The sequence below is a fragment of the Atractosteus spatula genome, chromosome 1 (genome assembly GCF_055471065.1).
Source record: "Atractosteus spatula isolate fAtrSpa1 chromosome 1, fAtrSpa1.hap1, whole genome shotgun sequence".
Classification (NCBI taxonomy): domain Eukaryota; kingdom Metazoa; phylum Chordata; class Actinopteri; order Semionotiformes; family Lepisosteidae; genus Atractosteus; species Atractosteus spatula.
Genome location: NC_142706.1, coordinates 6,391,855 through 6,414,485, shown reverse-complemented (window position 1 = coordinate 6,414,485; position 22,631 = coordinate 6,391,855). Strand labels below are relative to the sequence as shown.

Genomic DNA, 22,631 nt, shown 5'->3' with positions numbered 1-22,631 from the left:
CATTCAGGACTCTTTGGGCTCCCTGTAATCAAGGACAGATTTGCGCTAAAATGTGCATTTAGATGTCAAAGACCGAAATATAAACGCAGCAGCAGAAAGCTGCAGCACAGCGCAATTTGCCAGTGTACTGCATTGTTAAAATCACATTATGCTTCTTGGATCTCTTTTACACATACAAAGAGACTCCCGGTTTCATTTGATATATTCACCCCATCGATTTGCAATGTACCCCTCAAACCTCACAACCCAATACCATAAAGGCGTCATGTGCAACAGGTATTCCACTGCGAATACGTATCATTAGGCAAGCCCGAATAAAATAAAAGCCCGAATACAATCTTACCGAAAAAAATCTGCAATCCAGAGAGTGCAGCAGCATGAATTCAACAACGGGCACTCGGTAAAAACGTTCTGAAGCCGCAAATCTTTTTGACGCCGGGCAGCGCATTCAGACACTGCTACTCTGCATGAAACGTGCGAAATGCCGAACGCCAAACACATTGCTGCCATCAATACTGCTCCTTCTGTTTTAAAAGGGCAGGACTGTCGTGCACTGTGTGAATTCCAGCATGTCAAGTGACTGAAGCTTTTTTAATCACAGCATTTACAATGCCATACGTGCTCCAAACAGGCTACGTATTAGCTTAAGAAGCAGCAGCGTTTCAACAAAGTCTGATCTTCAAACAGTAAACGCTTAAGTGTCTACGTACTACTCCTCACTACTGCTCCTGCTGCCGTATCTTCAGGCTCTATTCAGTCGCTACGTCGAGTTGTACAAGTGTCTGCATGTGGCAATATCTGAATCTAGGCCAGGAGTGTTAAGAACGCTGATTTACGCAAAGGCAATGAGGTAGTGGGGACCACACGGTACGACCTCACGTCCTGCTTGCACGGTCCTGTGAACAGCTTGGAGGGATCAAAATGGAACAAGCACGCCCAACGTGGGGCTCGAACCCACGACCCTGAGATTAAGAGTCTCATGCTCTACCGACTGAGCTAGCCGGGCGCTTGCATCACATCTCCCTGCGCATTTCCTCACCCGCGCTCCCACTGTTGCCTCCTTCATCGTCTACATCAAACAGGAAATTACGCAATACAGCTACGTAATTAGCAACAACGTAAAGCTATAAGTTTCATTTTATAATCGCCTGATTCGTCTGTAACACCCCTCATACGCTCTTTATCATCTTAAGAAAAGGGTACTGCTATAACCAATTGCAGTCTCATAAAAGGTAAATGTTGTTTAAAGTGTGTGGTTGGTCAAGACGTGAAAAGATCACAATTCAAACACGTTTCCCCTGTTTTTTTTTTACAAAAATACCTGAATCGTGGCCCAAAGCGGTAAAAAATGCTACCGAGTGAGCTAGCCGGGCGCTGAGAGCCTGCCTGTCTGCCCTTTTTCTGAACCGCTCCACAGTCTTCGCCTCTTTAAGGATCGTGTTTTACGTATAACCCATCCTGATATATAACGATGTTCCGGGACTGCAAATGAAATCCTGCATGAGCCAGTAGAATAGGGCTGAACTCTGAATATCTGAACTCGCGAGTTTTATTTACCTAAATCTCTAGTTATGCCGCCGTTCACTGCGTGCATTCAGTCTGATGAACGCCTCGACTCTGTGTTGTTAAATGCAGTCCCCTGTGACCTTCGTAATGGCGTCTTATTTTGAATACATCACACTTTGGGGTAGGACAGCTGTCTCAGTATCAACTAGCCCGCTGTACTACGTGTGCTGTTTGTGAAGGCATTCACAAAGGACAATATTACACCAAGGCTGGAAAGCACACTCTGTCCTGGTGCTTTCAGGAGGCGCTCCTCCGCAGCTCGTCAGGATGGCCGAGTGGTCTAAGGCGCCAGACTCAAGGACTCGTGTCTTTCCAAGCCGCTTGGGTGTTCTGGTCTCCGAATGGAGGCGTGGGTTCAAATCCCACTCCTGACAGCAGTGCCTTTTATTGCCTGTCTGAAGCTGCCACTGGCTATAAGAGGAGAACGGACAAACCGCTCAGCAAGAACTCGAAGGGCACTTTGTGAACACTTGAGGTAGATTAGCAGAGAGACAGTTAGACAGCCTTCGCTTTCTGCATTCAGGACTCTTTGGGCTCCCTGTAATCAAGGACAGATTTGCGCTAAAATGTGCATTTAGATGTCAAAGACCGAAATATAAACGCAGCAGCAGAAAGCTGCAGCACAGCGCAATTTGCCAGTGTACTGCATTGTTAAAATCACATTATGCTTCTTGGATCTCTTTTACACATACAAAGAGACTCCCGGTTTCATTTGATATATTCACCCCATCGATTTGCAATGTACCCCTCAAACCTCACAACCCAATACCATAAAGGCGTCATGTGCAACAGGTATTCCACTGCGAATACGTATCATTAGGCAAGCCCGAATAAAATAAAAGCCCGAATACAATCTTACCGAAAAAAATCTGCAATCCAGAGAGTGCAGCAGCATGAATTCAACAACGGGCACTCGGTAAAAACGTTCTGAAGCCGCAAATCCTTTTGACGCCGGGCAGCGCATTCAGACACTGCTACTCTGCATGAAACGTGCGAAATGCCGAACGCCAAACACATTGCTGCCATCAATACTGCTCCTTCTGTTTTAAAAGGGCAGGACTGTCGTGCACTGTGTGAATTCCAGCATGTCAAGTGACTGAAGCTTTTTTAATCACAGCATTTACAATGCCATACGTGCTCCAAACAGGCTACGTATTAGCTTAAGAAGCAGCAGCGTTTCAACAAAGTCTGATCTTCAAACAGTAAACGCTTAAGTGTCTACGTACTACTCCTCACTACTGCTCCTGCTGCCGTATCTTCAGGCTCTATTCAGTCGCTACGTCGAGTTGTACAAGTGTCTGCATGTGGCAATATCTGAATCTAGGCCAGGAGTGGTAAGAACGCTGATTTACGCAAAGGCAATGAGGTAGTGGGGACCACACGGTACGACCTCACGTCCTGCTTGCACGGTCCTGTGAACAGCTTGGAGGGATCAAAATGGAACAAGCACGCCCAACGTGGGGCTCGAACCCACGACCCTGAGATTAAGAGTCTCATGCTCTACCGACTGAGCTAGCCGGGCACCTGCATCACATCTCCCTGCGCTTTTCCTCAATCACGCTCCCACTGTTGCCTCCTGCATCGTCTACATCATACAATAGGAAATTACGCAATACAGCTACGGTTCCCCGAAAAGGACAGCTGTTTTACACTGACGTCACTCCTTCGGAGGGAATCCAGATTGTGTAAACAGCCTATCGTTTGTGTTCCCCCAAAGGGCCCTAGCAAAGGACAATATTACACCAAGGCTGGAAAGCACACTCTGTCCTGGTGCTTTCAGGAGGAGCTCCTCCGCAGCTCGTCAGGATGGCCGAGTGGTCTAAGGCGCCAGACTCAAGGACTCGTGTCTTTCCAAGCCGCTTGGGTGTTCTGGTCTCCGAATGGAGGCGTGGGTTCAAATCCCACTCCTGACAGCAGTGCCTTTTATTGCCTGTCTGAAGCTGCCACTGGCTATAAGAGGAGAACGGACAAACCGCTCAGCAAGAACTCGAAGGGCACTTTGTGAACACTTGAGGTAGATTAGCAGAGAGACAGTTAGACAGCCTTCGCTTTCTGCATTCAGGACTCTTTGGGCTCCCTGTAATCAAGGACAGATTTGCGCTAAAATGTGCATTTAGATGTCAAAGACCGAAATATAAACGCAGCAGCAGAAAGCTGCAGCACAGCGCAATTTGCCAGTGTACTGCATTGTTAAAATCACATTATGCTTCTTGGATCTCTTTTACACATACAAAGAGACTCCCGGTTTCATTTGATATATTCACCCCATCGATTTGCAATGTACCCCTCAAACCTCACAACCCAATACCATAAAGGCGTCATGTGCAACAGGTATTCCACTGCGAATACGTATCATTAGGCAAGCCCGAATAAAATAAAAGCCCGAATACAATCTTACCGAAAAAAATCTGCAATCCAGAGAGTGCAGCAGCATGAATTCAACAACGGGCACTCGGTAAAAACGTTCTGAAGCCGCAAATCTTTTTGACGCCGGGCAGCGCATTCAGACACTGCTACTCTGCATGAAACGTGCGAAATGCCGAACGCCAAACACATTGCTGCCATCAATACTGCTCCTTCTGTTTTAAAAGGGCAGGACTGTCGTGCACTGTGTGAATTCCAGCATGTCAAGTGACTGAAGCTTTTTTAATCACAGCATTTACAATGCCATACGTGCTCCAAACAGGCTACGTATTAGCTTAAGAAGCAGCAGCGTTTCAACAAAGTCTGATCTTCAAACAGTAAACGCTTAAGTGTCTACGTACTACTCCTCACTACTGCTCCTGCTGCCGTATCTTCAGGCTCTATTCAGTCGCTACGTCGAGTTGTACAAGTGTCTGCATGTGGCAATATCTGAATCTAGGCCAGGAGTGTTAAGAACGCTGATTTACGCAAAGGCAATGAGGTAGTGGGGACCACACGGTACGACCTCACGTCCTGCTTGCACGGTCCTGTGAACAGCTTGGAGGGATCAAAATGGAACAAGCACGCCCAACGTGGGGCTCGAACCCACGACCCTGAGATTAAGAGTCTCATGCTCTACCGACTGAGCTAGCCGGGCGCTTGCATCACAGCTCCCTGCGCATTTCCTCACCCGCGCTCCCACTGTTGCCTCCTTCATCGTCTACATCAAACAGGAAATTACGCAATACAGCTACGTAATTAGCAACAACGTAAAGCTATAAGTTTCATTTTATAATCGCCTGATTCGTCTGTAACACCCCTCATACGCTCTTTATCATCTTAAGAAAAGGGTACTGCTATAACCAATTGCAGTCTCATAAAAGGTAAATGTTGTTTAAAGTGTGTGGTTGGTCAAGACGTGAAAAGATCACAATTCAAACACGTTTCCCCTGTTTTTTTTTTACAAAAATACCTGAATCGTGGCCCAAAGCGGTAAAAAATGCTACCGAGTGAGCTAGCCGGGCGCTGAGAGCCTGCCTGTCTGCCCTTTTTCTGAACCGCTCCACAGTCTTCGCCTCTTTAAGGATCGTGTTTTACGTATAACCCATCCTGATATATAACGATGTTCCGGGACTGCAAATGAAATCCTGCATGAGCCAGTAGAATAGGGCTGAACTCTGAATATCTGAACTCGCGAGTTTTATTTACCTAAATCTCTAGTTATGCCGCCGTTCACTGCGTGCATTCAGTCTGATGAACGCCTCGACTCTGTGTTGTTAAATGCAGTCCCCTGTGACCTTCGTAATGGCGTCTTATTTTGAATACATCACACTTTGGGGTAGGACAGCTGTCTCAGTATCAACTAGCCCGCTGTACTACGTGTGCTGTTTGTGAAGGCATTCACAAAGGACAATATTACACCAAGGCTGGAAAGCACACTCTGTCCTGGTGCTTTCAGGAGGCGCTCCTCCGCAGCTCGTCAGGATGGCCGAGTGGTCTAAGGCGCCAGACTCAAGGACTCGTGTCTTTCCAAGCCGCTTGGGTGTTCTGGTCTCCGAATGGAGGCGTGGGTTCAAATCCCACTCCTGACAGCAGTGCCTTTTATTGCCTGTCTGAAGCTGCCACTGGCTATAAGAGGAGAACGGACAAACCGCTCAGCAAGAACTCGAAGGGCACTTTGTGAACACTTGAGGTAGATTAGCAGAGAGACAGTTAGACAGCCTTCGCTTTCTGCATTCAGGACTCTTTGGGCTCCCTGTAATCAAGGACAGATTTGCGCTAAAATGTGCATTTAGATGTCAAAGACCGAAATATAAACGCAGCAGCAGAAAGCTGCAGCACAGCGCAATTTGCCAGTGTACTGCATTGTTAAAATCACATTATGCTTCTTGGATCTCTTTTACACATACAAAGAGACTCCCGGTTTCATTTGATATATTCACCCCATCGATTTGCAATGTACCCCTCAAACCTCACAACCCAATACCATAAAGGCGTCATGTGCAACAGGTATTCCACTGCGAATACGTATCATTAGGCAAGCCCGAATAAAATAAAAGCCCGAATACAATCTTACCGAAAAAAATCTGCAATCCAGAGAGTGCAGCAGCATGAATTCAACAACGGGCACTCGGTAAAAACGTTCTGAAGCCGCAAATCCTTTTGACGCCGGGCAGCGCATTCAGACACTGCTACTCTGCATGAAACGTGCGAAATGCCGAACGCCAAACACATTGCTGCCATCAATACTGCTCCTTCTGTTTTAAAAGGGCAGGACTGTCGTGCACTGTGTGAATTCCAGCATGTCAAGTGACTGAAGCTTTTTTAATCACAGCATTTACAATGCCATACGTGCTCCAAACAGGCTACGTATTAGCTTAAGAAGCAGCAGCGTTTCAACAAAGTCTGATCTTCAAACAGTAAACGCTTAAGTGTCTACGTACTACTCCTCACTACTGCTCCTGCTGCCGTATCTTCAGGCTCTATTCAGTCGCTACGTCGAGTTGTACAAGTGTCTGCATGTGGCAATATCTGAATCTAGGCCAGGAGTGGTAAGAACGCTGATTTACGCAAAGGCAATGAGGTAGTGGGGACCACACGGTACGACCTCACGTCCTGCTTGCACGGTCCTGTGAACAGCTTGGAGGGATCAAAATGGAACAAGCACGCCCAACGTGGGGCTCGAACCCACGACCCTGAGATTAAGAGTCTCATGCTCTACCGACTGAGCTAGCCGGGCACCTGCATCACATCTCCCTGCGCTTTTCCTCAATCACGCTCCCACTGTTGCCTCCTGCATCGTCTACATCATACAATAGGAAATTACGCAATACAGCTACGGTTCCCCGAAAAGGACAGCTGTTTTACACTGACGTCACTCCTTCGGAGGGAATCCAGATTGTGTAAACAGCCTATCGTTTGTGTTCCCCCAAAGGGCCCTAGCAAAGGACAATATTACACCAAGGCTGGAAAGCACACTCTGTCCTGGTGCTTTCAGGAGGAGCTCCTCCGCAGCTCGTCAGGATGGCCGAGTGGTCTAAGGCGCCAGACTCAAGGACTCGTGTCTTTCCAAGCCGCTTGGGTGTTCTGGTCTCCGAATGGAGGCGTGGGTTCAAATCCCACTCCTGACAGCAGTGCCTTTTATTGCCTGTCTGAAGCTGCCACTGGCTATAAGAGGAGAACGGACAAACCGCTCAGCAAGAACTCGAAGGGCACTTTGTGAACACTTGAGGTAGATTAGCAGAGAGACAGTTAGACAGCCTTCGCTTTCTGCATTCAGGACTCTTTGGGCTCCCTGTAATCAAGGACAGATTTGCGCTAAAATGTGCATTTAGATGTCAAAGACCGAAATATAAACGCAGCAGCAGAAAGCTGCAGCACAGCGCAATTTGCCAGTGTACTGCATTGTTAAAATCACATTATGCTTCTTGGATCTCTTTTACACATACAAAGAGACTCCCGGTTTCATTTGATATATTCACCCCATCGATTTGCAATGTACCCCTCAAACCTCACAACCCAATACCATAAAGGCGTCATGTGCAACAGGTATTCCACTGCGAATACGTATCATTAGGCAAGCCCGAATAAAATAAAAGCCCGAATACAATCTTACCGAAAAAAATCTGCAATCCAGAGAGTGCAGCAGCATGAATTCAACAACGGGCACTCGGTAAAAACGTTCTGAAGCCGCAAATCCTTTTGACGCCGGGCAGCGCATTCAGACACTGCTACTCTGCATGAAACGTGCGAAATGCCGAACGCCAAACACATTGCTGCCATCAATACTGCTCCTTCTGTTTTAAAAGGGCAGGACTGTCGTGCACTGTGTGAATTCCAGCATGTCAAGTGACTGAAGCTTTTTTAATCACAGCATTTACAATGCCATACGTGCTCCAAACAGGCTACGTATTAGCTTAAGAAGCAGCAGCGTTTCAACAAAGTCTGATCTTCAAACAGTAAACGCTTAAGTGTCTACGTACTACTCCTCACTACTGCTCCTGCTGCCGTATCTTCAGGCTCTATTCAGTAGCTACGTCGAGTTGTACAAGTGTCTGCATGTGGCAATATCTGAATCTAGGCCAGGAGTGGTAAGAACGCTGATTTACGCAAAGGCAATGAGGTAGTGGGGACCACACGGTACGACCTCACGTCCTGCTTGCACGGTCCTGTGAACAGCTTGGAGGGATCAAAATGGAACAAGCACGCCCAACGTGGGGCTCGAACCCACGACCCTGAGATTAAGAGTCTCATGCTCTACCGACTGAGCTAGCCGGGCACCTGCATCACATCTCCCTGCGCTTTTCCTCAATCACGCTCCCACTGTTGCCTCCTGCATCGTCTACATCATACAATAGGAAATTACGCAATACAGCTACGGTTCCCCGAAAAGGACAGCTGTTTTACACTGACGTCACTCCTTCGGAGGGAATCCAGATTGTGTAAACAGCCTATCGTTTGTGTTCCCCCAAAGGGCCCTAGCAAAGGACAATATTACACCAAGGCTGGAAAGCACACTCTGTCCTGGTGCTTTCAGGAGGAGCTCCTCCGCAGCTCGTCAGGATGGCCGAGTGGTCTAAGGCGCCAGACTCAAGGACTCGTGTCTTTCCAAGCCGCTTGGGTGTTCTGGTCTCCGAATGGAGGCGTGGGTTCAAATCCCACTCCTGACAGCAGTGCCTTTTATTGCCTGTCTGAAGCTGCCACTGGCTATAAGAGGAGAACGGACAAACCGCTCAGCAAGAACTCGAAGGGCACTTTGTGAACACTTGAGGTAGATTAGCAGAGAGACAGTTAGACAGCCTTCGCTTTCTGCATTCAGGACTCTTTGGGCTCCCTGTAATCAAGGACAGATTTGCGCTAAAATGTGCATTTAGATGTCAAAGACCGAAATATAAACGCAGCAGCAGAAAGCTGCAGCACAGCGCAATTTGCCAGTGTACTGCATTGTTAAAATCACATTATGCTTCTTGGATCTCTTTTACACATACAAAGAGACTCCCGGTTTCATTTGATATATTCACCCCATCGATTTGCAATGTACCCCTCAAACCTCACAACCCAATACCATAAAGGCGTCATGTGCAACAGGTATTCCACTGCGAATACGTATCATTAGGCAAGCCCGAATAAAATAAAAGCCCGAATACAATCTTACCGAAAAAAATCTGCAATCCAGAGAGTGCAGCAGCATGAATTCAACAACGGGCACTCGGTAAAAACGTTCTGAAGCCGCAAATCTTTTTGACGCCGGGCAGCGCATTCAGACACTGCTACTCTGCATGAAACGTGCGAAATGCCGAACGCCAAACACATTGCTGCCATCAATACTGCTCCTTCTGTTTTAAAAGGGCAGGACTGTCGTGCACTGTGTGAATTCCAGCATGTCAAGTGACTGAAGCTTTTTTAATCACAGCATTTACAATGCCATACGTGCTCCAAACAGGCTACGTATTAGCTTAAGAAGCAGCAGCGTTTCAACAAAGTCTGATCTTCAAACAGTAAACGCTTAAGTGTCTACGTACTACTCCTCACTACTGCTCCTGCTGCCGTATCTTCAGGCTCTATTCAGTCGCTACGTCGAGTTGTACAAGTGTCTGCATGTGGCAATATCTGAATCTAGGCCAGGAGTGTTAAGAACGCTGATTTACGCAAAGGCAATGAGGTAGTGGGGACCACACGGTACGACCTCATAAGAGGAGAACGGACAAACCGCTCAGCAAGAACTCGAAGGGCACTTTGTGAACACTTGAGGTAGATTAGCAGAGAGACAGTTAGACAGCCTTCGCTTTCTGCATTCAGGACTCTTTGGGCTCCCTGTAATCAAGGACAGATTTGCGCTAAAATGTGCATTTAGATGTCAAAGACCGAAATATAAACGCAGCAGCAGAAAGCTGCAGCACAGCGCAATTTGCCAGTGTACTGCATTGTTAAAATCACATTATGCTTCTTGGATCTCTTTTACACATACAAAGAGACTCCCGGTTTCATTTGATATATTCACCCCATCGATTTGCAATGTACCCCTCAAACCTCACAACCCAATACCATAAAGGCGTCATGTGCAACAGGTATTCCACTGCGAATACGTATCATTAGGCAAGCCCGAATAAAATAAAAGCCCGAATACAATCTTACCGAAAAAAATCTGCAATCCAGAGAGTGCAGCAGCATGAATTCAACAACGGGCACTCGGTAAAAACGTTCTGAAGCCGCAAATCCTTTTGACGCCGGGCAGCGCATTCAGACACTGCTACTCTGCATGAAACGTGCGAAATGCCGAACGCCAAACACATTGCTGCCATCAATACTGCTCCTTCTGTTTTAAAAGGGCAGGACTGTCGTGCACTGTGTGAATTCCAGCATGTCAAGTGACTGAAGCTTTTTTAATCACAGCATTTACAATGCCATACGTGCTCCAAACAGGCTACGTATTAGCTTAAGAAGCAGCAGCGTTTCAACAAAGTCTGATCTTCAAACAGTAAACGCTTAAGTGTCTACGTACTACTCCTCACTACTGCTCCTGCTGCCGTATCTTCAGGCTCTATTCAGTCGCTACGTCGAGTTGTACAAGTGTCTGCATGTGGCAATATCTGAATCTAGGCCAGGAGTGTTAAGAACGCTGATTTACGCAAAGGCAATGAGGTAGTGGGGACCACACGGTACGACCTCACGTCCTGCTTGCACGGTCCTGTGAACAGCTTGGAGGGATCAAAATGGAACAAGCACGCCCAACGTGGGGCTCGAACCCACGACCCTGAGATTAAGAGTCTCATGCTCTACCGACTGAGCTAGCCGGGCACCTGCATCACATCTCCCTGCGCTTTTCCTCAATCACGCTCCCACTGTTGCCTCCTGCATCGTCTACATCATACAATAGGAAATTACGCAATACAGCTACGGTTCCCCGAAAAGGACAGCTGTTTTACACTGACGTCACTCCTTCGGAGGGAATCCAGATTGTGTAAACAGCCTATCGTTTGTGTTCCCCCAAAGGGCCCTAGCAAAGGACAATATTACACCAAGGCTGGAAAGCACACTCTGTCCTGGTGCTTTCAGGAGGAGCTCCTCCGCAGCTCGTCAGGATGGCCGAGTGGTCTAAGGCGCCAGACTCAAGGACTCGTGTCTTTCCAAGCCGCTTGGGTGTTTCGGTCTCCGAATGGAGGCGTGGGTTTAAATCCCACTCCTGACAGCAGTGCCTTTTATTGCCTGTCTGAAGCTGCCACTGGCTATAAGAGGAGAACGGACAAACCGCTCAGCAAGAACTCGAAGGGCACTTTGTGAACACTTGAGGTAGATTAGCAGAGAGACAGTTAGACAGCCTTCGCTTTCTGCATTCAGGACTCTTTGGGCTCCCTGTAATCAAGGACAGATTTGCGCTAAAATGTGCATTTAGATGTCAAAGACCGAAATATAAACGCAGCAGCAGAAAGCTGCAGCACAGCGCAATTTGCCAGTGTACTGCATTGTTAAAATCACATTATGCTTCTTGGATCTCTTTTACACATACAAAGAGACTCCCGGTTTCATTTGATATATTCACCCCATCGATTTGCAATGTACCCCTCAAACCTCACAACCCAATACCATAAAGGCGTCATGTGCAACAGGTATTCCACTGCGAATACGTATCATTAGGCAAGCCCGAATAAAATAAAAGCCCGAATACAATCTTACCGAAAAAAATCTGCAATCCAGAGAGTGCAGCAGCATGAATTCAACAACGGGCACTCGGTAAAAACGTTCTGAAGCCGCAAATCCTTTTGACGCCGGGCAGCGCATTCAGACACTGCTACTCTGCATGAAACGTGCGAAATGCCGAACGCCAAACACATTGCTGCCATCAATACTGCTCCTTCTGTTTTAAAAGGGCAGGACTGTCGTGCACTGTGTGAATTCCAGCATGTCAAGTGACTGAAGCTTTTTTAATCACAGCATTTACAATGCCATACGTGCTCCAAACAGGCTACGTATTAGCTTAAGAAGCAGCAGCGTTTCAACAAAGTCTGATCTTCAAACAGTAAACGCTTAAGTGTCTACGTACTACTCCTCACTACTGCTCCTGCTGCCGTATCTTCAGGCTCTATTCAGTCGCTACGTCGAGTTGTACAAGTGTCTGCATGTGGCAATATCTGAATCTAGGCCAGGAGTGGTAAGAACGCTGATTTACGCAAAGGCAATGAGGTAGTGGGGACCACACGGTACGACCTCACGTCCTGCTTGCACGGTCCTGTGAACAGCTTGGAGGGATCAAAATGGAACAAGCACGCCCAACGTGGGGCTCGAACCCACGACCCTGAGATTAAGAGTCTCATGCTCTACCGACTGAGCTAGCCGGGCACCTGCATCACATCTCCCTGCGCTTTTCCTCAATCACGCTCCCACTGTTGCCTCCTGCATCGTCTACATCATACAATAGGAAATTACGCAATACAGCTACGGTTCCCCGAAAAGGACAGCTGTTTTACACTGACGTCACTCCTTCGGAGGGAATCCAGATTGTGTAAACAGCCTATCGTTTGTGTTCCCCCAAAGGGCCCTAGCAAAGGACAATATTACACCAAGGCTGGAAAGCACACTCTGTCCTGGTGCTTTCAGGAGGAGCTCCTCCGCAGCTCGTCAGGATGGCCGAGTGGTCTAAGGCGCCAGACTCAAGGACTCGTGTCTTTCCAAGCCGCTTGGGTGTTCTGGTCTCCGAATGGAGGCGTGGGTTCAAATCCCACTCCTGACAGCAGTGCCTTTTATTGCCTGTCTGAAGCTGCCACTGGCTATAAGAGGAGAACGGACAAACCGCTCAGCAAGAACTCGAAGGGCACTTTGTGAACACTTGAGGTAGATTAGCAGAGAGACAGTTAGACAGCCTTCGCTTTCTGCATTCAGGACTCTTTGGGCTCCCTGTAATCAAGGACAGATTTGCGCTAAAATGTGCATTTAGATGTCAAAGACCGAAATATAAACGCAGCAGCAGAAAGCTGCAGCACAGCGCAATTTGCCAGTGTACTGCATTGTTAAAATCACATTATGCTTCTTGGATCTCTTTTACACATACAAAGAGACTCCCGGTTTCATTTGATATATTCACCCCATCGATTTGCAATGTACCCCTCAAACCTCACAACCCAATACCATAAAGGCGTCATGTGCAACAGGTATTCCACTGCGAATACGTATCATTAGGCAAGCCCGAATAAAATAAAAGCCCGAATACAATCTTACCGAAAAAAATCTGCAATCCAGAGAGTGCAGCAGCATGAATTCAACAACGGGCACTCGGTAAAAACGTTCTGAAGCCGCAAATCCTTTTGACGCCGGGCAGCGCATTCAGACACTGCTACTCTGCATGAAACGTGCGAAATGCCGAACGCCAAACACATTGCTGCCATCAATACTGCTCCTTCTGTTTTAAAAGGGCAGGACTGTCGTGCACTGTGTGAATTCCAGCATGTCAAGTGACTGAAGCTTTTTTAATCACAGCATTTACAATGCCATACGTGCTCCAAACAGGCTACGTATTAGCTTAAGAAGCAGCAGCGTTTCAACAAAGTCTGATCTTCAAACAGTAAACGCTTAAGTGTCTACGTACTACTCCTCACTACTGCTCCTGCTGCCGTATCTTCAGGCTCTATTCAGTAGCTACGTCGAGTTGTACAAGTGTCTGCATGTGGCAATATCTGAATCTAGGCCAGGAGTGGTAAGAACGCTGATTTACGCAAAGGCAATGAGGTAGTGGGGACCACACGGTACGACCTCACGTCCTGCTTGCACGGTCCTGTGAACAGCTTGGAGGGATCAAAATGGAACAAGCACGCCCAACGTGGGGCTCGAACCCACGACCCTGAGATTAAGAGTCTCATGCTCTACCGACTGAGCTAGCCGGGCACCTGCATCACATCTCCCTGCGCTTTTCCTCAATCACGCTCCCACTGTTGCCTCCTGCATCGTCTACATCATACAATAGGAAATTACGCAATACAGCTACGGTTCCCCGAAAAGGACAGCTGTTTTACACTGACGTCACTCCTTCGGAGGGAATCCAGATTGTGTAAACAGCCTATCGTTTGTGTTCCCCCAAAGGGCCCTAGCAAAGGACAATATTACACCAAGGCTGGAAAGCACACTCTGTCCTGGTGCTTTCAGGAGGAGCTCCTCCGCAGCTCGTCAGGATGGCCGAGTGGTCTAAGGCGCCAGACTCAAGGACTCGTGTCTTTCCAAGCCGCTTGGGTGTTTCGGTCTCCGAATGGAGGCGTGGGTTTAAATCCCACTCCTGACAGCAGTGCCTTTTATTGCCTGTCTGAAGCTGCCACTGGCTATAAGAGGAGAACGGACAAACCGCTCAGCAAGAACTCGAAGGGCACTTTGTGAACACTTGAGGTAGATTAGCAGAGAGACAGTTAGACAGCCTTCGCTTTCTGCATTCAGGACTCTTTGGGCTCCCTGTAATCAAGGACAGATTTGCGCTAAAATGTGCATTTAGATGTCAAAGACCGAAATATAAACGCAGCAGCAGAAAGCTGCAGCACAGCGCAATTTGCCAGTGTACTGCATTGTTAAAATCACATTATGCTTCTTGGATCTCTTTTACACATACAAAGAGACTCCCGGTTTCATTTGATATATTCACCCCATCGATTTGCAATGTACCCCTCAAACCTCACAACCCAATACCATAAAGGCGTCATGTGCAACAGGTATTCCACTGCGAATACGTATCATTAGGCAAGCCCGAATAAAATAAAAGCCCGAATACAATCTTACCGAAAAAAATCTGCAATCCAGAGAGTGCAGCAGCATGAATTCAACAACGGGCACTCGGTAAAAACGTTCTGAAGCCGCAAATCCTTTTGACGCCGGGCAGCGCATTCAGACACTGCTACTCTGCATGAAACGTGCGAAATGCCGAACGCCAAACACATTGCTGCCATCAATACTGCTCCTTCTGTTTTAAAAGGGCAGGACTGTCGTGCACTGTGTGAATTCCAGCATGTCAAGTGACTGAAGCTTTTTTAATCACAGCATTTACAATGCCATACGTGCTCCAAACAGGCTACGTATTAGCTTAAGAAGCAGCAGCGTTTCAACAAAGTCTGATCTTCAAACAGTAAACGCTTAAGTGTCTACGTACTACTCCTCACTACTGCTCCTGCTGCCGTATCTTCAGGCTCTATTCAGTCGCTACGTCGAGTTGTACAAGTGTCTGCATGTGGCAATATCTGAATCTAGGCCAGGAGTGGTAAGAACGCTGATTTACGCAAAGGCAATGAGGTAGTGGGGACCACACGGTACGACCTCACGTCCTGCTTGCACGGTCCTGTGAACAGCTTGGAGGGATCAAAATGGAACAAGCACGCCCAACGTGGGGCTCGAACCCACGACCCTGAGATTAAGAGTCTCATGCTCTACCGACTGAGCTAGCCGGGCACCTGCATCACATCTCCCTGCGCTTTTCCTCAATCACGCTCCCACTGTTGCCTCCTGCATCGTCTACATCATACAATAGGAAATTACGCAATACAGCTACGGTTCCCCGAAAAGGACAGCTGTTTTACACTGACGTCACTCCTTCGGAGGGAATCCAGATTGTGTAAACAGCCTATCGTTTGTGTTCCCCCAAAGGGCCCTAGCAAAGGACAATATTACACCAAGGCTGGAAAGCACACTCTGTCCTGGTGCTTTCAGGAGGAGCTCCTCCGCAGCTCGTCAGGATGGCCGAGTGGTCTAAGGCGCCAGACTCAAGGACTCGTGTCTTTCCAAGCCGCTTGGGTGTTCTGGTCTCCGAATGGAGGCGTGGGTTCAAATCCCACTCCTGACAGCAGTGCCTTTTATTGCCTGTCTGAAGCTGCCACTGGCTATAAGAGGAGAACGGACAAACCGCTCAGCAAGAACTCGAAGGGCACTTTGTGAACACTTGAGGTAGATTAGCAGAGAGACAGTTAGACAGCCTTCGCTTTCTGCATTCAGGACTCTTTGGGCTCCCTGTAATCAAGGACAGATTTGCGCTAAAATGTGCATTTAGATGTCAAAGACCGAAATATAAACGCAGCAGCAGAAAGCTGCAGCACAGCGCAATTTGCCAGTGTACTGCATTGTTAAAATCACATTATGCTTCTTGGATCTCTTTTACACATACAAAGAGACTCCCGGTTTCATTTGATATATTCACCCCATCGATTTGCAATGTACCCCTCAAACCTCACAACCCAATACCATAAAGGCGTCATGTGCAACAGGTATTCCACTGCGAATACGTATCATTAGGCAAGCCCGAATAAAATAAAAGCCCGAATACAATCTTACCGAAAAAAATCTGCAATCCAGAGAGTGCAGCAGCATGAATTCAACAACGGGCACTCGGTAAAAACGTTCTGAAGCCGCAAATCCTTTTGACGCCGGGCAGCGCATTCAGACACTGCTACTCTGCATGAAACGTGCGAAATGCCGAACGCCAAACACATTGCTGCCATCAATACTGCTCCTTCTGTTTTAAAAGGGCAGGACTGTCGTGCACTGTGTGAATTCCAGCATGTCAAGTGACTGAAGCTTTTTTAATCACAGCATTTACAATGCCATACGTGCTCCAAACAGGCTACGTATTAGCTTAAGAAGCAGCAGCGTTTCAACAAAGTCTGATCTTCAAACAGAAACGCTTAAGTGTCTACGTACTACTCCTCACTACTGCTCCTGCTGCCGTATCTTCAGGCTCTATTCAGTAGCTACGTCGAGTTGTACAAGTGTCTGCATGTGGCAATATCTGAATCTAGGCCAGGAGTGGTAAGAACGCTGATTTACGCAAAGGCAATGAGGTAGTGGGGACCACACGGTACGACCTCACGTCCTGCTTGCACGGTCCTGTGAACAGCTTGGAGGGATCAAAATGGAACAAGCACGCCCAACGTGGGGCTCGAACCCACGACCCTGAGATTAAGAGTCTCATGCTCTACCGACTGAGCTAGCCGGGCACCTGCATCACATCTCCCTGCGCTTTTCCTCAATCACGCTCCCACTGTTGCCTCCTGCATCGTCTACATCATACAATAGGAAATTACGCAATACAGCTACGTAATTAGCAACAACGTAAAGCTATAAGTTTCATTTTATAATCGCCTGATTCGTCTGTAACACCCCTCATACGCTCTTTATCATCTTAAGAAAAGGGTACTGCTATAACCAATTGCAGTCTCATAAAAGGTAAATGTTGTTTAAAGTGTGTGGTTGGTCAAGACGTGAAAAGATCACAATTCAAACACGTTTCCCCTGTTTTTTTTTTACAAAAATACCTGAATCGTGGCCCAAAGCGGTAAAAAATGCTACCGAGTGAGCTAGCCGGGCGCTGAGAGCCTGCCTGTCTGCCCTTTTTCTGAACCGCTCCACAGTCTTCGCCTCTTTAAGGATCGTGTTTTACGTATAACCCATCCTGATATATAACGATGTTCCGGGACTGCAAATGAAATCCTGCATGAGCCAGTAGAATAGGGCTGAACTCTGAATATCTGAACTCGCGAGTTTTATTTACCTAAATCTCTAGTTATGCCGCCGTTCACTGCGTGCATTCAGTCTGATGAACGCCTCGACTCTGTGTTGTTAAATGCAGTCCCCTGTGACCTTCGTAATGGCGTCTTATTTTGAATACATCACACTTTGGGGTAGGACAGCTGTCTCAGTATCAACTAGCCCGCTGTACTACGTGTGCTGTTTGTGAAGGCATTCACAAAGGACAATATTACACCAAGGCTGGAAAGCACACTCTGTCCTGGTGCTTTCAGGAGGCGCTCCTCCGCAGCTCGTCAGGATGGCCGAGTGGTCTAAGGCGCCAGACTCAAGGACTCGTGTCTTTCCAAGCCGCTTGGGTGTTCTGGTCTCCGAATGGAGGCGTGGGTTCAAATCCCACTCCTGACAGCAGTGCCTTTTATTGCCTGTCTGAAGCTGCCACTGGCTATAAGAGGAGAACGGACAAACCGCTCAGCAAGAACTCGAAGGGCACTTTGTGAACACTTGAGGTAGATTAGCAGAGAGACAGTTAGACAGCCTTCGCTTTCTGCATTCAGGACTCTTTGGGCTCCCTGTAATCAAGGACAGATTTGCGCTAAAATGTGCATTTAGATGTCAAAGACCGAAATATAAACGCAGCAGCAGAAAGCTGCAGCACAGCGCAATTTGCCAGTGTACTGCATTGTTAAAATCACATTATGCTTCTTGGATCTCTTTTACACATACAAAGAGACTCCCGGTTTCATTTGATATATTCACCCCATCGATTTGCAATGTACCCCTCAAACCTCACAACCCAATACCATAAAGGCGTCATGTGCAACAGGTATTCCACTGCGAATACGTATCATTAGGCAAGCCCGAATAAAATAAAAGCCCGAATACAATCTTACCGAAAAAAATCTGCAATCCAGAGAGTGCAGCAGCATGAATTCAACAACGGGCACTCGGTAAAAACGTTCTGAAGCCGCAAATCTTTTTGACGCCGGGCAGCGCATTCAGACACTGCTACTCTGCATGAAACGTGCGAAATGCCGAACGCCAAACACATTGCTGCCATCAATACTGCTCCTTCTGTTTTAAAAGGGCAGGACTGTCGTGCACTGTGTGAATTCCAGCATGTCAAGTGACTGAAGCTTTTTTAATCACAGCATTTACAATGCCATACGTGCTCCAAACAGGCTACGTATTAGCTTAAGAAGCAGCAGCGTTTCAACAAAGTCTGATCTTCAAACAGTAAACGCTTAAGTGTCTACGTACTACTCCTCACTACTGCTCCTGCTGCCGTATCTTCAGGCTCTATTCAGTCGCTACGTCGAGTTGTACAAGTGTCTGCATGTGGCAATATCTGAATCTAGGCCAGGAGTGTTAAGAACGCTGATTTACGCAAAGGCAATGAGGTAGTGGGGACCACACGGTACGACCTCACGTCCTGCTTGCACGGTCCTGTGAACAGCTTGGAGGGATCAAAATGGAACAAGCACGCCCAACGTGGGGCTCGAACCCACGACCCTGAGATTAAGAGTCTCATGCTCTACCGACTGAGCTAGCCGGGCACCTGCATCACATCTCCCTGCGCTTTTCCTCAATCACGCTCCCACTGTTGCCTCCTGCATCGTCTACATCATACAATAGGAAATTACGCAATACAGCTACGGTTCCCCGAAAAGGACAGCTGTTTTACACTGACGTCACTCCTTCGGAGGGAATCCAGATTGTGTAAACAGCCTATCGTTTGTGTTCCCCCAAAGGGCCCTAGCAAAGGACAATATTACACCAAGGCTGGAAAGCACACTCTGTCCTGGTGCTTTCAGGAGGAGCTCCTCCACAGCTCGTCAGGATGGCCGAGTGGTCTAAGGCGCCAGACTCAAGGACTCGTGTCTTTCCAAGCCGCTTGGGTGTTCTGGTCTCCGAATGGAGGCGTGGGTTCAAATCCCACTCCTGACAGCAGTGCCTTTTATTGCCTGTCTGAAGCTGCCACTGGCTATAAGAGGAGAACGGACAAACCGCTCAGCAAGAACTCGAAGGGCACTTTGTGAACACTTGAGGTAGATTAGCAGAGAGACAGTTAGACAGCCTTCGCTTTCTGCATTCAGGACTCTTTGGGCTCCCTGTAATCAAGGACAGATTTGCGCTAAAATGTGCATTTAGATGTCAAAGACCGAAATATAAACGCAGCAGCAGAAAGCTGCAGCACAGCGCAATTTGCCAGTGTACTGCATTGTTAAAATCACATTATGCTTCTTGGATCTCTTTTACACATACAAAGAGACTCCCGGTTTCATTTGATATATTCACCCCATCGATTTGCAATGTACCCCTCAAACCTCACAACCCAATACCATAAAGGCGTCATGTGCAACAGGTATTCCACTGCGAATACGTATCATTAGGCAAGCCCGAATAAAATAAAAGCCCGAATACAATCTTACCGAAAAAAATCTGCAATCCAGAGAGTGCAGCAGCATGAATTCAACAACGGGCACTCGGTAAAAACGTTCTGAAGCCGCAAATCTTTTTGACGCCGGGCAGCGCATTCAGACACTGCTACTCTGCATGAAACGTGCGAAATGCCGAACGCCAAACACATTGCTGCCATCAATACTGCTCCTTCTGTTTTAAAAGGGCAGGACTGTCGTGCACTGTGTGAATTCCAGCATGTCAAGTGACTGAAGCTTTTTTAATCACAGCATTTACAATGCCATACGTGCTCCAAACAGGCTACGTATTAGCTTAAGAAGCAGCAGCGTTTCAACAAAGTCTGATCTTCAAACAGTAAACGCTTAAGTGTCTACGTACTACTCCTCACTACTGCTCCTGCTGCCGTATCTTCAGGCTCTATTCAGTCGCTACGTCGAGTTGTACAAGTGTCTGCATGTGGCAATATCTGAATCTAGGCCAGGAGTGTTAAGAACGCTGATTTACGCAAAGGCAATGAGGTAGTGGGGACCACACGGTACGACCTCACGTCCTGCTTGCACGGTCCTGTGAACAGCTTGGAGGGATCAAAATGGAACAAGCACGCCCAACGTGGGGCTCGAACCCACGACCCTGAGATTAAGAGTCTCATGCTCTACCGACTGAGCTAGCCGGGCGCTTGCATCACATCTCCCTGCGCTTTTCCTCACCCGCGCTCCCACTGTTGCCTCCTTCATCGTCTACATCAAACAGGAAATTACGCAATACAGCTACGTAATTAGCAACAACGTAAAGCTATAAGTTTCATTTTATAATCGCCTGATTCGTCTGTAACACCCCTCATACGCTCTTTATCATCTTAAGAAAAGGGTACTGCTATAACCAATTGCAGTCTCATAAAAGGTAAATGTTGTTTAAAGTGTGTGGTTGGTCAAGACGTGAAAAGATCACAATTCAAACACGTTTCCCCTGTTTTTTTTTTACAAAAATACCTGAATCGTGGCCCAAAGCGGTAAAAAATGCTACCGAGTGAGCTAGCCGGGCGCTGAGAGCCTGCCTGTCTGCCCTTTTTCTGAACCGCTCCACAGTCTTCGCCTCTTTAAGGATCGTGTTTTACGTATAACCCATCCTGATATATAACGATGTTCCGGGACTGCAAATGAAATCCTGCATGAGCCAGTAGAATAGGGCTGAACTCTGAATATCTGAACTCGCGAGTTTTATTTACCTAAATCTCTAGTTATGCCGCCGTTCACTGCGTGCATTCAGTCTGATGAACGCCTCGACTCTGTGTTGTTAAATGCAGTCCCCTGTGACCTTCGTAATGGCGTCTTATTTTGAATACATCACACTTTGGGGTAGGACAGCTGTCTCAGTATCAACTAGCCCGCTGTACTACGTGTGCTGTTTGTGAAGGCATTCACAAAGGACAATATTACACCAAGGCTGGAAAGCACACTCTGTCCTGGTGCTTTCAGGAGGCGCTCCTCCGCAGCTCGTCAGGATGGCCGAGTGGTCTAAGGCGCCAGACTCAAGGACTCGTGTCTTTCCAAGCCGCTTGGGTGTTCTGGTCTCCGAATGGAGGCGTGGGTTCAAATCCCACTCCTGACAGCAGTGCCTTTTATTGCCTGTCTGAAGCTGCCACTGGCTATAAGAGGAGAACGGACAAACCGCTCAGCAAGAACTCGAAGGGCACTTTGTGAACACTTGAGGTAGATTAGCAGAGAGACAGTTAGACAGCCTTCGCTTTCTGCATTCAGGACTCTTTGGGCTCCCTGTAATCAAGGACAGATTTGCGCTAAAATGTGCATTTAGATGTCAAAGACCGAAATATAAACGCAGCAGCAGAAAGCTGCAGCACAGCGCAATTTGCCAGTGTACTGCATTGTTAAAATCACATTATGCTTCTTGGATCTCTTTTACACATACAAAGAGACTCCCGGTTTCATTTGATATATTCACCCCATCGATTTGCAATGTACCCCTCAAACCTCACAACCCAATACCATAAAGGCGTCATGTGCAACAGGTATTCCACTGCGAATACGTATCATTAGGCAAGCCCGAATAAAATAAAAGCCCGAATACAATCTTACCGAAAAAAATCTGCAATCCAGAGAGTGCAGCAGCATGAATTCAACAACGGGCACTCGGTAAAAACGTTCTGAAGCCGCAAATCCTTTTGACGCCGGGCAGCGCATTCAGACACTGCTACTCTGCATGAAACGTGCGAAATGCCGAACGCCAAACACATTGCTGCCATCAATACTGCTCCTTCTGTTTTAAAAGGGCAGGACTGTCGTGCACTGTGTGAATTCCAGCATGTCAAGTGACTGAAGCTTTTTTAATCACAGCATTTACAATGCCATACGTGCTCCAAACAGGCTACGTATTAGCTTAAGAAGCAGCAGCGTTTCAACAAAGTCTGATCTTCAAACAGTAAACGCTTAAGTGTCTACGTACTACTCCTCACTACTGCTCCTGCTGCCGTATCTTCAGGCTCTATTCAGTCGCTACGTCGAGTTGTACAAGTGTCTGCATGTGGCAATATCTGAATCTAGGCCAGGAGTGGTAAGAACGCTGATTTACGCAAAGGCAATGAGGTAGTGGGGACCACACGGTACGACCTCACGTCCTGCTTGCACGGTCCTGTGAACAGCTTGGAGGGATCAAAATGGAACAAGCACGCCCAACGTGGGGCTCGAACCCACGACCCTGAGATTAAGAGTCTCATGCTCTACCGACTGAGCTAGCCGGGCACC

General features: G+C 47.5%; 25 non-coding genes across 25 annotated transcripts; 12 read left to right on the top strand and 13 right to left on the bottom strand.

Annotated features, from left to right (window-relative positions):
* Nucleotides 1-933: 933 nt before the first annotated feature.
* On the bottom strand, nt 934-1,006 carry trnak-cuu (transfer RNA lysine (anticodon CUU)). The gene has a single exon. It is a non-coding gene; the product is annotated as a tRNA-Lys (tRNA).
* An 821-nt stretch (nt 1,007-1,827) lies between these two features.
* Nucleotides 1,828-1,940, top strand: trnal-caa (transfer RNA leucine (anticodon CAA)). The gene is made up of 2 exons: nt 1,828-1,865; nt 1,895-1,940. It is a non-coding gene; the product is annotated as a tRNA-Leu (tRNA).
* A 1,075-nt stretch (nt 1,941-3,015) lies between these two features.
* On the bottom strand, nt 3,016-3,088 carry trnak-cuu (transfer RNA lysine (anticodon CUU)). The gene has a single exon. It is a non-coding gene; the product is annotated as a tRNA-Lys (tRNA).
* A 278-nt stretch (nt 3,089-3,366) lies between these two features.
* Nucleotides 3,367-3,479, top strand: trnal-caa (transfer RNA leucine (anticodon CAA)). Its single transcript has 2 exons — nt 3,367-3,404; nt 3,434-3,479. It is a non-coding gene; the product is annotated as a tRNA-Leu (tRNA).
* A 1,075-nt stretch (nt 3,480-4,554) lies between these two features.
* On the bottom strand, nt 4,555-4,627 carry trnak-cuu (transfer RNA lysine (anticodon CUU)). The gene has a single exon. It is a non-coding gene; the product is annotated as a tRNA-Lys (tRNA).
* Nucleotides 4,628-5,448: 821 nt separating this feature from the next.
* Nucleotides 5,449-5,561, top strand: trnal-caa (transfer RNA leucine (anticodon CAA)). The gene is made up of 2 exons: nt 5,449-5,486; nt 5,516-5,561. It is a non-coding gene; the product is annotated as a tRNA-Leu (tRNA).
* A 1,075-nt stretch (nt 5,562-6,636) lies between these two features.
* On the bottom strand, nt 6,637-6,709 carry trnak-cuu (transfer RNA lysine (anticodon CUU)). The gene has a single exon. It is a non-coding gene; the product is annotated as a tRNA-Lys (tRNA).
* A 278-nt stretch (nt 6,710-6,987) lies between these two features.
* trnal-caa (transfer RNA leucine (anticodon CAA)) lies at nt 6,988-7,100 on the top strand. Its single transcript has 2 exons — nt 6,988-7,025; nt 7,055-7,100. It is a non-coding gene; the product is annotated as a tRNA-Leu (tRNA).
* A 1,075-nt stretch (nt 7,101-8,175) lies between these two features.
* trnak-cuu (transfer RNA lysine (anticodon CUU)) lies at nt 8,176-8,248 on the bottom strand. The gene has a single exon. It is a non-coding gene; the product is annotated as a tRNA-Lys (tRNA).
* A 278-nt stretch (nt 8,249-8,526) lies between these two features.
* On the top strand, nt 8,527-8,639 carry trnal-caa (transfer RNA leucine (anticodon CAA)). Its single transcript has 2 exons — nt 8,527-8,564; nt 8,594-8,639. It is a non-coding gene; the product is annotated as a tRNA-Leu (tRNA).
* A 2,055-nt stretch (nt 8,640-10,694) lies between these two features.
* On the bottom strand, nt 10,695-10,767 carry trnak-cuu (transfer RNA lysine (anticodon CUU)). The gene has a single exon. It is a non-coding gene; the product is annotated as a tRNA-Lys (tRNA).
* Nucleotides 10,768-11,045: 278 nt separating this feature from the next.
* On the top strand, nt 11,046-11,158 carry trnal-caa (transfer RNA leucine (anticodon CAA)). Its single transcript has 2 exons — nt 11,046-11,083; nt 11,120-11,158. It is a non-coding gene; the product is annotated as a tRNA-Leu (tRNA).
* Nucleotides 11,159-12,233: 1,075 nt separating this feature from the next.
* Nucleotides 12,234-12,306, bottom strand: trnak-cuu (transfer RNA lysine (anticodon CUU)). The gene has a single exon. It is a non-coding gene; the product is annotated as a tRNA-Lys (tRNA).
* Nucleotides 12,307-12,584: 278 nt separating this feature from the next.
* trnal-caa (transfer RNA leucine (anticodon CAA)) lies at nt 12,585-12,697 on the top strand. The gene is made up of 2 exons: nt 12,585-12,622; nt 12,652-12,697. It is a non-coding gene; the product is annotated as a tRNA-Leu (tRNA).
* Nucleotides 12,698-13,772: 1,075 nt separating this feature from the next.
* Nucleotides 13,773-13,845, bottom strand: trnak-cuu (transfer RNA lysine (anticodon CUU)). The gene has a single exon. It is a non-coding gene; the product is annotated as a tRNA-Lys (tRNA).
* Nucleotides 13,846-14,123: 278 nt separating this feature from the next.
* On the top strand, nt 14,124-14,236 carry trnal-caa (transfer RNA leucine (anticodon CAA)). Its single transcript has 2 exons — nt 14,124-14,161; nt 14,198-14,236. It is a non-coding gene; the product is annotated as a tRNA-Leu (tRNA).
* Nucleotides 14,237-15,311: 1,075 nt separating this feature from the next.
* trnak-cuu (transfer RNA lysine (anticodon CUU)) lies at nt 15,312-15,384 on the bottom strand. The gene has a single exon. It is a non-coding gene; the product is annotated as a tRNA-Lys (tRNA).
* Nucleotides 15,385-15,662: 278 nt separating this feature from the next.
* On the top strand, nt 15,663-15,775 carry trnal-caa (transfer RNA leucine (anticodon CAA)). The gene is made up of 2 exons: nt 15,663-15,700; nt 15,730-15,775. It is a non-coding gene; the product is annotated as a tRNA-Leu (tRNA).
* A 1,074-nt stretch (nt 15,776-16,849) lies between these two features.
* On the bottom strand, nt 16,850-16,922 carry trnak-cuu (transfer RNA lysine (anticodon CUU)). Its single transcript has one exon. It is a non-coding gene; the product is annotated as a tRNA-Lys (tRNA).
* An 824-nt stretch (nt 16,923-17,746) lies between these two features.
* Nucleotides 17,747-17,859, top strand: trnal-caa (transfer RNA leucine (anticodon CAA)). Its single transcript has 2 exons — nt 17,747-17,784; nt 17,814-17,859. It is a non-coding gene; the product is annotated as a tRNA-Leu (tRNA).
* Nucleotides 17,860-18,934: 1,075 nt separating this feature from the next.
* trnak-cuu (transfer RNA lysine (anticodon CUU)) lies at nt 18,935-19,007 on the bottom strand. Its single transcript has one exon. It is a non-coding gene; the product is annotated as a tRNA-Lys (tRNA).
* Nucleotides 19,008-19,285: 278 nt separating this feature from the next.
* On the top strand, nt 19,286-19,398 carry trnal-caa (transfer RNA leucine (anticodon CAA)). The gene is made up of 2 exons: nt 19,286-19,323; nt 19,353-19,398. It is a non-coding gene; the product is annotated as a tRNA-Leu (tRNA).
* Nucleotides 19,399-20,473: 1,075 nt separating this feature from the next.
* Nucleotides 20,474-20,546, bottom strand: trnak-cuu (transfer RNA lysine (anticodon CUU)). The gene has a single exon. It is a non-coding gene; the product is annotated as a tRNA-Lys (tRNA).
* Nucleotides 20,547-21,367: 821 nt separating this feature from the next.
* Nucleotides 21,368-21,480, top strand: trnal-caa (transfer RNA leucine (anticodon CAA)). The gene is made up of 2 exons: nt 21,368-21,405; nt 21,435-21,480. It is a non-coding gene; the product is annotated as a tRNA-Leu (tRNA).
* A 1,075-nt stretch (nt 21,481-22,555) lies between these two features.
* trnak-cuu (transfer RNA lysine (anticodon CUU)) lies at nt 22,556-22,628 on the bottom strand. The gene has a single exon. It is a non-coding gene; the product is annotated as a tRNA-Lys (tRNA).
* Nucleotides 22,629-22,631: the final 3 nt, after the last annotated feature.